The following is an 8,101-nucleotide window of genomic DNA, read 5'->3' on the forward strand; positions in this document are numbered from 1 at the left end:
AAGTTCGTTGAAATCAATTTTGCGGAATTTTTTCCATGTCGCAAGACAAATATAATACATTACCATCAAAGTTTTATACTCTCATCACCAACCATAGAATCCAATTTATATTTATATTCCTCCTAAGCGAACTCTCTGTCCACGGAAAAGGAATTCAACCCCACATGCATTCTGCCCATCTACTTTTAATCATAAGTTAATTCTCGTAATTATGTGTGAAATCCATCCAGTAAATGGTATGGATGCATTTACTGGATGCAATTTACGTATGGTTGGCACTTTTCGATCATTGACTTTATCCAATTGTTGTCTATGGTTTCATTATTATTATTTTTTTAATTTTTTTTACGTTAAATTTTTCATTGTTAATGTCTAATGATAATTATATAAGCATATATGTCTTAATTTTTTTTCTTGTTTATTGTTCAATTAATTATCACGTTCTTATTCTTTTTAATACATAGTATAGTTTATGAATTTAGTACTCTTTTATTTGCCTATTACAAAATATTATTGCTCCTGAAATAGCAAACTATTATCGACAAATATTCTAGTTAAATTTTACTTGCTCCGGAAGAGTTTGATTAAATATGATATAATGAAAATTATGTTTTTACTCTTAAAGAGATAATTCTTGTATAATTTATTATATTAATATGTGAATGCTCCTAAAGAATATGAATTATAATTTTCAATATTTTAGAACGATTTTGACATATTTCTCTTGAAAAATCAATAGTAAAATATTCTTAATGAATATTATATTAGTGTTTCTGAAAAAGTATAAATCTTAAAATTCTAATAAGATGTATAGCAGAAGTGCAATCATGCACACAATTTTCAAGATAAAAGTACTTACAAATTTAATATTACCAGAAACTAATGTTAATACGATATAGGTGCATCGAATATTGTTAAAATTTTCCAAAAAACGTGTATTATTTTATCAAATACTACAAAATTATATTTTAATGATGCATTATATTCTAACAAATTTGAATTCGCTTAGTTTAAAAGATACCAACTAAAATAGATATCACATTTAGACTATTCAAGAAAATATTATAGAATATATTTGCATAATTTCCTTTGTATCTGGCTAGAGGCAAATAAAAGAAAAATTCCCAACATTCACTTCTGGCATGTAGTATACATTCAAATGATTGAAATCAACTATTATCATAAACACGAAATTCATTGACCATATATTGACTCTTTATAATATGGAAGAGTTGTATTATTATCTTTAAATCAACGGTGCAAAAATACGACAAAAAAAATTGATATTTCAGCATTTCATCGTTTGATCTTTGTGGAATTTGAACAGAAAATTCACAACTCATTGTGTTTCAAATTCAATTGTTCATATGAAAATTCAATGAATCATTTATGAGAAATAGCTACGTGAACAGTAGTAAATTTTTAAATACTATAAAATCTTCAAATTTACATTTTTGAAAAATGTGAAATTTGTTAACTATTCAAAGTTTTCAAATTCAATTAAGTATATTCTTTAATAGTCTTTCTATGCCAATTATATAATATATCTTTGTGCTCCTAAAAAAACACCACTAGAAATTATATTTGTACTAAATAAATATAACATCCATGTTCCAAAAGAAGCACAACTCACCTTACATAAATGTTTCAGAAAGAATTATCTATTCCTGAAGAGCATATTATGACAATTTCAATAGTTTAGAAGACTGTTAATATATTGCTACAGAAGAAGTAAAAATAATATATATTATTGTATTGTGTTCCTTAAGAGGCACAAATCTATACATATTAATTTTTTAGAAGAATGTTATGATTAATTTAAATATATCAATATTCCAAAAAATTATTATGTTGATACTATAAAAGAGTCATTACTGCATTGTGTTGGAAAATAAAATTTTACTATTAATAGTTATTTATTCTTTACTAAGCCCTTATTTGGTATCAATTAAAATCAGATTTTGATTTAAGTCAAAGTTAAAAATTAATTTCAATAATGTATTTTATGAGTCTACAACTTTGCAATCACACTTTTCATTAAATTCTATCAAAATTTATTAAAAATCTAATTTTGATCATTACCAAACGAGGCTAAATTAAAGAGAAACATATTAAGTTTAAAATAATTTGATTTTATTGTTTGGCATTAATCCTATAAATTCATATATGTTATTTGTTCTCATTATTGAGAATCGATCAATCCTCACTAGCTAAAATAGGAATTGGGTTTTCTACATTTCTAAAAAGTAATTAGGGTGACAAATAGTATCCCATCATCCTTCACGTTGATCGTCTAGACATTATTCGTATATAATAGATTTGATACGTCTACTAAATGATTGTATAGTATTTGCAACCTAAAGTTTACGAAATTATTGCTCAAATTTGAAGTCATGGGCTTAACTTTTAGATTCCCTAATCAAGACATGGTGTCTTGTTAATGCTATGACTTTAAATCTTTATATTTTAATAAGTTTTGGTTGTGATGTCTATAAATAGTTTAACATTATTGTTTGTTAAACGCCTCCAGCTGATTCAATTGAGACACAAAATACTTCTCATTTATATTTAGTGGATGCTATTATGAATTATGCCAACATCAAGCTCTTCATATTATAATTGACTTATTATCGAGCCTGATTTCTTAATTAAATAATATGATAGTGCTATCTATGTACAATTAATTCATTGCATTGCACTGAGATGAAAAGTAAAAAATATTGAGAATAAATATATAATTTGAGTTCTTATCCCGAATGGATGATATTTTGCCCTTGTTTGTTTCCCATTATTTGGCCATTGAAATAAAAAATATGATCGTTATCTATCACATCAAGTCACAAAATTTGAATTTTTATCTTTTATGTGGGGTCCATAACGACTATATTTTTCATTCTCATTCTTCTATGAATGGTAAACAAACGGGGCATTTATGTTCCAGTTTATTGATTGTCAATTTGATTAAACAATTCTTTTAGCATTGGGGAAGAAATTAGGAAACTGAAAATAATGTATAAATGCATTATTATCTAAACTTTCACAAAAAATAATTCGAATTTAAAGTTCGAAAGATAATTCACTTAGATGCATATACTGACCAAAGAGATCAGCAAGTTTTCACACGTCAAATTTAAATGCTCCAGTTCGAATTAACATCTTGGAGAATTATTAGTTAACATTTTATTTAATAAATTTATGAGAAGCTTGAAACTTGCTGATATTCGATTATCATGTAATTTTTTTTAAATGAAAATGGAGCAATTAGCAAAAATAGCCTCATTAAGGAGGCATATACTCTCAAACGATATTTAGATATAACAAATCACAAAATCTCAGAAGAGGTCCAGGTATCTGATATGTTGAAAGTTGAGATATTTCAATAAGTTATTTCATTATAAAAAAGAATAAATTCGAAAAAGAAAAGGTTGCCAACAATCTTTTTGCATATGACGTATTGCATCATAAAGAGAGGAATCATGATAAATACATCGAAATATATCATCAAAGTAATGGTTGGCCAAATAAAAGGGACGCAATCCTAAATTGAATGTACTAGAGAAACTTGAATTTTCTGTACTTGTTGACCAAAAATCTAAAGGTGTATACTTATGTGAAAAGGGAAATGAGAAAAATAAAATCGTAATATTTAATACACAACTCTCAATATATTGAATTTTATGATGTATAAAATCACATCTTTATCTTGACAATGCATGAAATTTGAAATATGATTGCAGCTAACTCATATGGTATGACTATCAATGTTATCCTTAAAGAATTTTATGCATGTATTATTCAAGTAACATTATCATGAGGGGATAAATATGCATTGTACTTTTTTTGACCAAGATTTTAACCCATTAGATTTTTCAGACAAGGTTTTTAACGAGTCAACTTTTGTAGCGTATTTAAAAGAATAAGTGTAATTTTTTATTTTTTATTTTTTTTTACATTAGAATTTTTTCACAAGAATTTTTAAATAAGATTTTAACAAGACTTTTTTTTGTGCTATGAATGCTCATAACTTAAAGGACATTTACCCTTAAAATAATATTCTAATATGTACTTCCAAAGAGATCAGCAAGAGCTATTTGTTGAATCATCATGTTACTATAGTATTGAAGGTTAATAAATATCTTGTATAGAGACGGTGTTATTTGAAGAAATTGACATACAAAACAATGATGAATTGGTACAAGGATTGAAATCAAGGAAAACAATTGTACTCTTTTTCCTTTAATCAAGTCTTCTCTCACTGAATTTTTTTAACAAAGTTTTAACAAGAAAAATATTTTGTAATATGTTATTCAATGGAGAGTGTTGTAAATAATATGATTATTAGTGAATGACAATTATGTCTATGCAACCTTATTTTTATTCCCTATAAATATGGGGTTCTGATTTTCCATAAAATACACACAAGCTATTAACTTTTATATTTTCTCTCTATTACACACACGAACAATATATGAGAAAATATAACGAAAGGGATAAGCATGAGGTATTACGAGGATGTTTGGGGAATAAGCCCTGGCTTAAAATATAGTTCTAGCATTGTCAATTAAAGAAGAATCAATGCCAGGATAGTAAAAGTATATATTGGATGATGAATTATTATTAGGCTAGTAGTTAGGGTCATTTTGACATAGTTTTTACTTTTGTTTTTATTTTTCTTCTTATGGAAGATTTTTGAAGGAAGCTATCATAATTTTTGTTTCAAAATTAATTTTTTAAAATACTTTCTATTCCAAAGGTGCTTTTAGAGAAAGTAACATGGAACCAACTTTCTCTAAAAGTTCTTTTGATTGTCAGAAGCACTTTCATAAAATTAGACAAACGGGTCCAAACTCCAAAGGCAATTTTTTAATTTCAAAAGCTTATTTTGACTTTTCAAAAGTTATGTCAAACAGTTCCTTAATATATATTTTGAAAATTGGTCTATTTCAGTCTCTATTTGTCTTTCATTAGATCAAAACTTTTTTTTCCTTTTAAATCCATTTTCAACTACACATTCAAATAATAAAATATATTGCAGGTAAATCCAAATTTCTTCTTTGACCACATATTCTAAAAAATAAAAAAAATAAAAAAAATACTATTGCAAATTTCATTTTCCCCATAAAAAACTTTTTTAATTGAGGGCAAACAAAGGCTTTAATCCTTTTTTTTTCTTATTCAAGTTCGTTTGCTAGTTGCTAGTAAACTAATTGTTCATGAATAATATGTATCTAAGGGTTAAAAAGTTCTAACTCAAATCAAATATCGTTTCGAAAATTAAATAAAAAGGCCCTATAGAGTAGAGCAAAAAGTGAGAGGAGTGCACCAGAACATTATAACAAATAAGATTTTAGTCTCTTTTTATTTTTTTTGACACTATTTAGCCTGTGTTTGACAACAATTAATTTTTTTTTTTTTCGTCGAACTCATCTTCAACCACACAATTTCACAATAAAATATTCTTCTTGTAAATCAAATTTTTTTCTTACTTATTAATCACATATTCTTCAAAAAATTACTATTCCAAAGCTCATTTTTCCTAAAAAAAACCCACTTTAACAATTATCAAACAGGCTTAATAATGTCTACTATTTGCCAAACATCACTAAATATTTATATTTTCAAAAGAATATTGACAAACGAGAAATGATCTACTCAGGTCCATATCTGAGATTTTCGGAACCTGATAATAATATAGAATTTAGAATAATAAATAATAAAAATGCAAAACACAATGGAGAATGATCACTCATCTTTATGCTCTTTTTACAATTTAGTTACCTTTATTTTCTTATAAAACACGGTAGAAAATTTCTCTTTCAATGAGTTCAAACAACTGTTCTGGATGAAAAATGTAAAAAGATACCTTATGCCAATTCCCCCCAAAAAAAAAATAAATAAAAAATAAAAATAAAAATAAAAATTCAGCAACTTATTTGTTAAGAAAATAACAATAGAGGACCGAAATGCCAATTGAGCAAAGAATGGGGACCGAAATGCCAATTAACCATTTAAGGACCAATGAGTCAAAGACCAAGGACGGACCCCAGCTCAGAATAGCAAGCTTGGACAATAAGAGAGTTGCTACAACACGCTTGTGTCTTGTCAAATTAATTCCCAAACGTTGTCTCGTTAAAAGTCTCAATTCGAACTAAGAAAATGTAATAGATGAGAACCTAAGACTCAAACTATGTAGCTTAATAAGGTCCCCAATGTCGAATAAAATATGTCGAACTCAATTACATACAAATTAGCTTGACATTTAAACAATATGACCACCACAATCCAAGAGATGTAACTGACTTTGTGAACGGGATATTCTTATCTTATCAAAACTCATTGAATTTTGATTGATAGTAAGTTATAATTTGACTTTGTCACGAGCTTCTCATCCATGTGACTTTTTGAGCACATATACAATGAATTCAAGTTTACAAAGTTTATCAAAGTTCCTTATTAACTTATGACGTCAACGAGTGGCATAGTCGAATGAATTGGGGCATTGAAGGGAATTACGTACCGAAGTAGAATGAAATCGACCACTAAGCAAAAACCTCAATTTCAAGTAACACAAGTTTTATTTCACGCGGGATCTCTAGAAGTTCTTGAAATCCATATATGGCTATTCTTCATGGTAATCAAAGTCCACAAATGCCACATTTAAGCCATGTTCACGGTTAAGGTATTACGTATGGTTTTATCCTATTTTCTTCGATGAAAATAGTGGTAACCCATGCGAGTGACCTATTATTTGTTGTTCGAGCTGACTAACCTTACATCAATAGCCTAAACAATTGAATAATGGCAATCAATATATTGGAAATCTCTCTCAAATGTTACGTTTATTAAAGTCACATTCAATGGGCTCTCTTTTCCGTGGCTAGCACGAAAAAGTTTAAACTGTTTTTTATTCATTAAAACATTAATGTGAATCAACAACTTTGCTGTCTCTGTCCGGGTTTGACCATCAGAATGGATGTCTAAACATTGAATGATGGATAATGTGGTATGAATGCACTGCCATGACACCACGTTCAGCCACTTGTCTACATTCAAGTCCACTATCATCTCGACTCGTTCTACGCCTCTAGAACTATTCAACTTATTACTTTATTCGTTTCATAAAAATAGACTCGATTTATTTTTCTTATTGAGAGTGTAATTAATTTCTTAATTTTTTAATATGCTCCTATTTAATATGAATTACCACTGATTCAATATCAATATAGGGGTATATTAGAAAAATGTAAATAAAAATTTATGATTACAATTATATTAATTAAATTTTCTTAATTTGAAGGATGGAGGAAGTATGATAATAGCCAATTGCCATGAAGAATGAATGTTCAATCCTATACATACATTCAATTAAGAAATGTAAAAGGGTTATGTTTTGTTGTCTTTACTAACTTTTATCCAAATTTTTATGTTAGTCATTTAACTTAAATTCGAGTTGATCATTACGTCTAAATTATGAGAAGTTTATTAGATGAAAACTATATAAACAAAAGTATGTTAACATGGAAGTATGGCTGAACAAGATAATTAGAAACGAAAAACTAGAAAGGTAGTCTAACAAATGGACGTGACAGAAAAGAACGACGAACAAGTTTGACTGCACAACATAATCAAAATCGTGCCAGTTCGTGGATAATGGAATCATGTATAATTCTCAAGATCATGATATGGATACAGCATTAGTCACATCATGATTCATAGCACACTCACATGCAAGGAGTGGAGTCCACAATTAAAATAATTGCAGACCCCACTGTACAAACAGCAATACCCATAATTCTCAGCCCCCAACTGCCAAATGCTCACCAGTATTAGCAGAGATCTTGTTTAATATAAAGCATTAACAACGTATGGCAAGTTGAAAAATCCATATCATTATTATATATTGCCACATGCACAATCTTTCTTTAATTCCTTAAAACCACCCTCATATTTGACCTGTGGGCAAAACTATATTTGATAGACCGTACTCGAGAGTCGATATATATTTTTTTACACTTATCCACAACCACCAAGCCCTCAATATATACCATATCAAATGAAGCAACCATGTGAACTAAGAAATTGAAGTATGGATAAACCTAGT

This window comes from Olea europaea, chromosome 12, assembly GCF_002742605.1.
Source record: "Olea europaea var. sylvestris chromosome 12, O_europaea_v1, whole genome shotgun sequence".
Taxonomy (NCBI): domain Eukaryota; kingdom Viridiplantae; phylum Streptophyta; class Magnoliopsida; order Lamiales; family Oleaceae; genus Olea; species Olea europaea.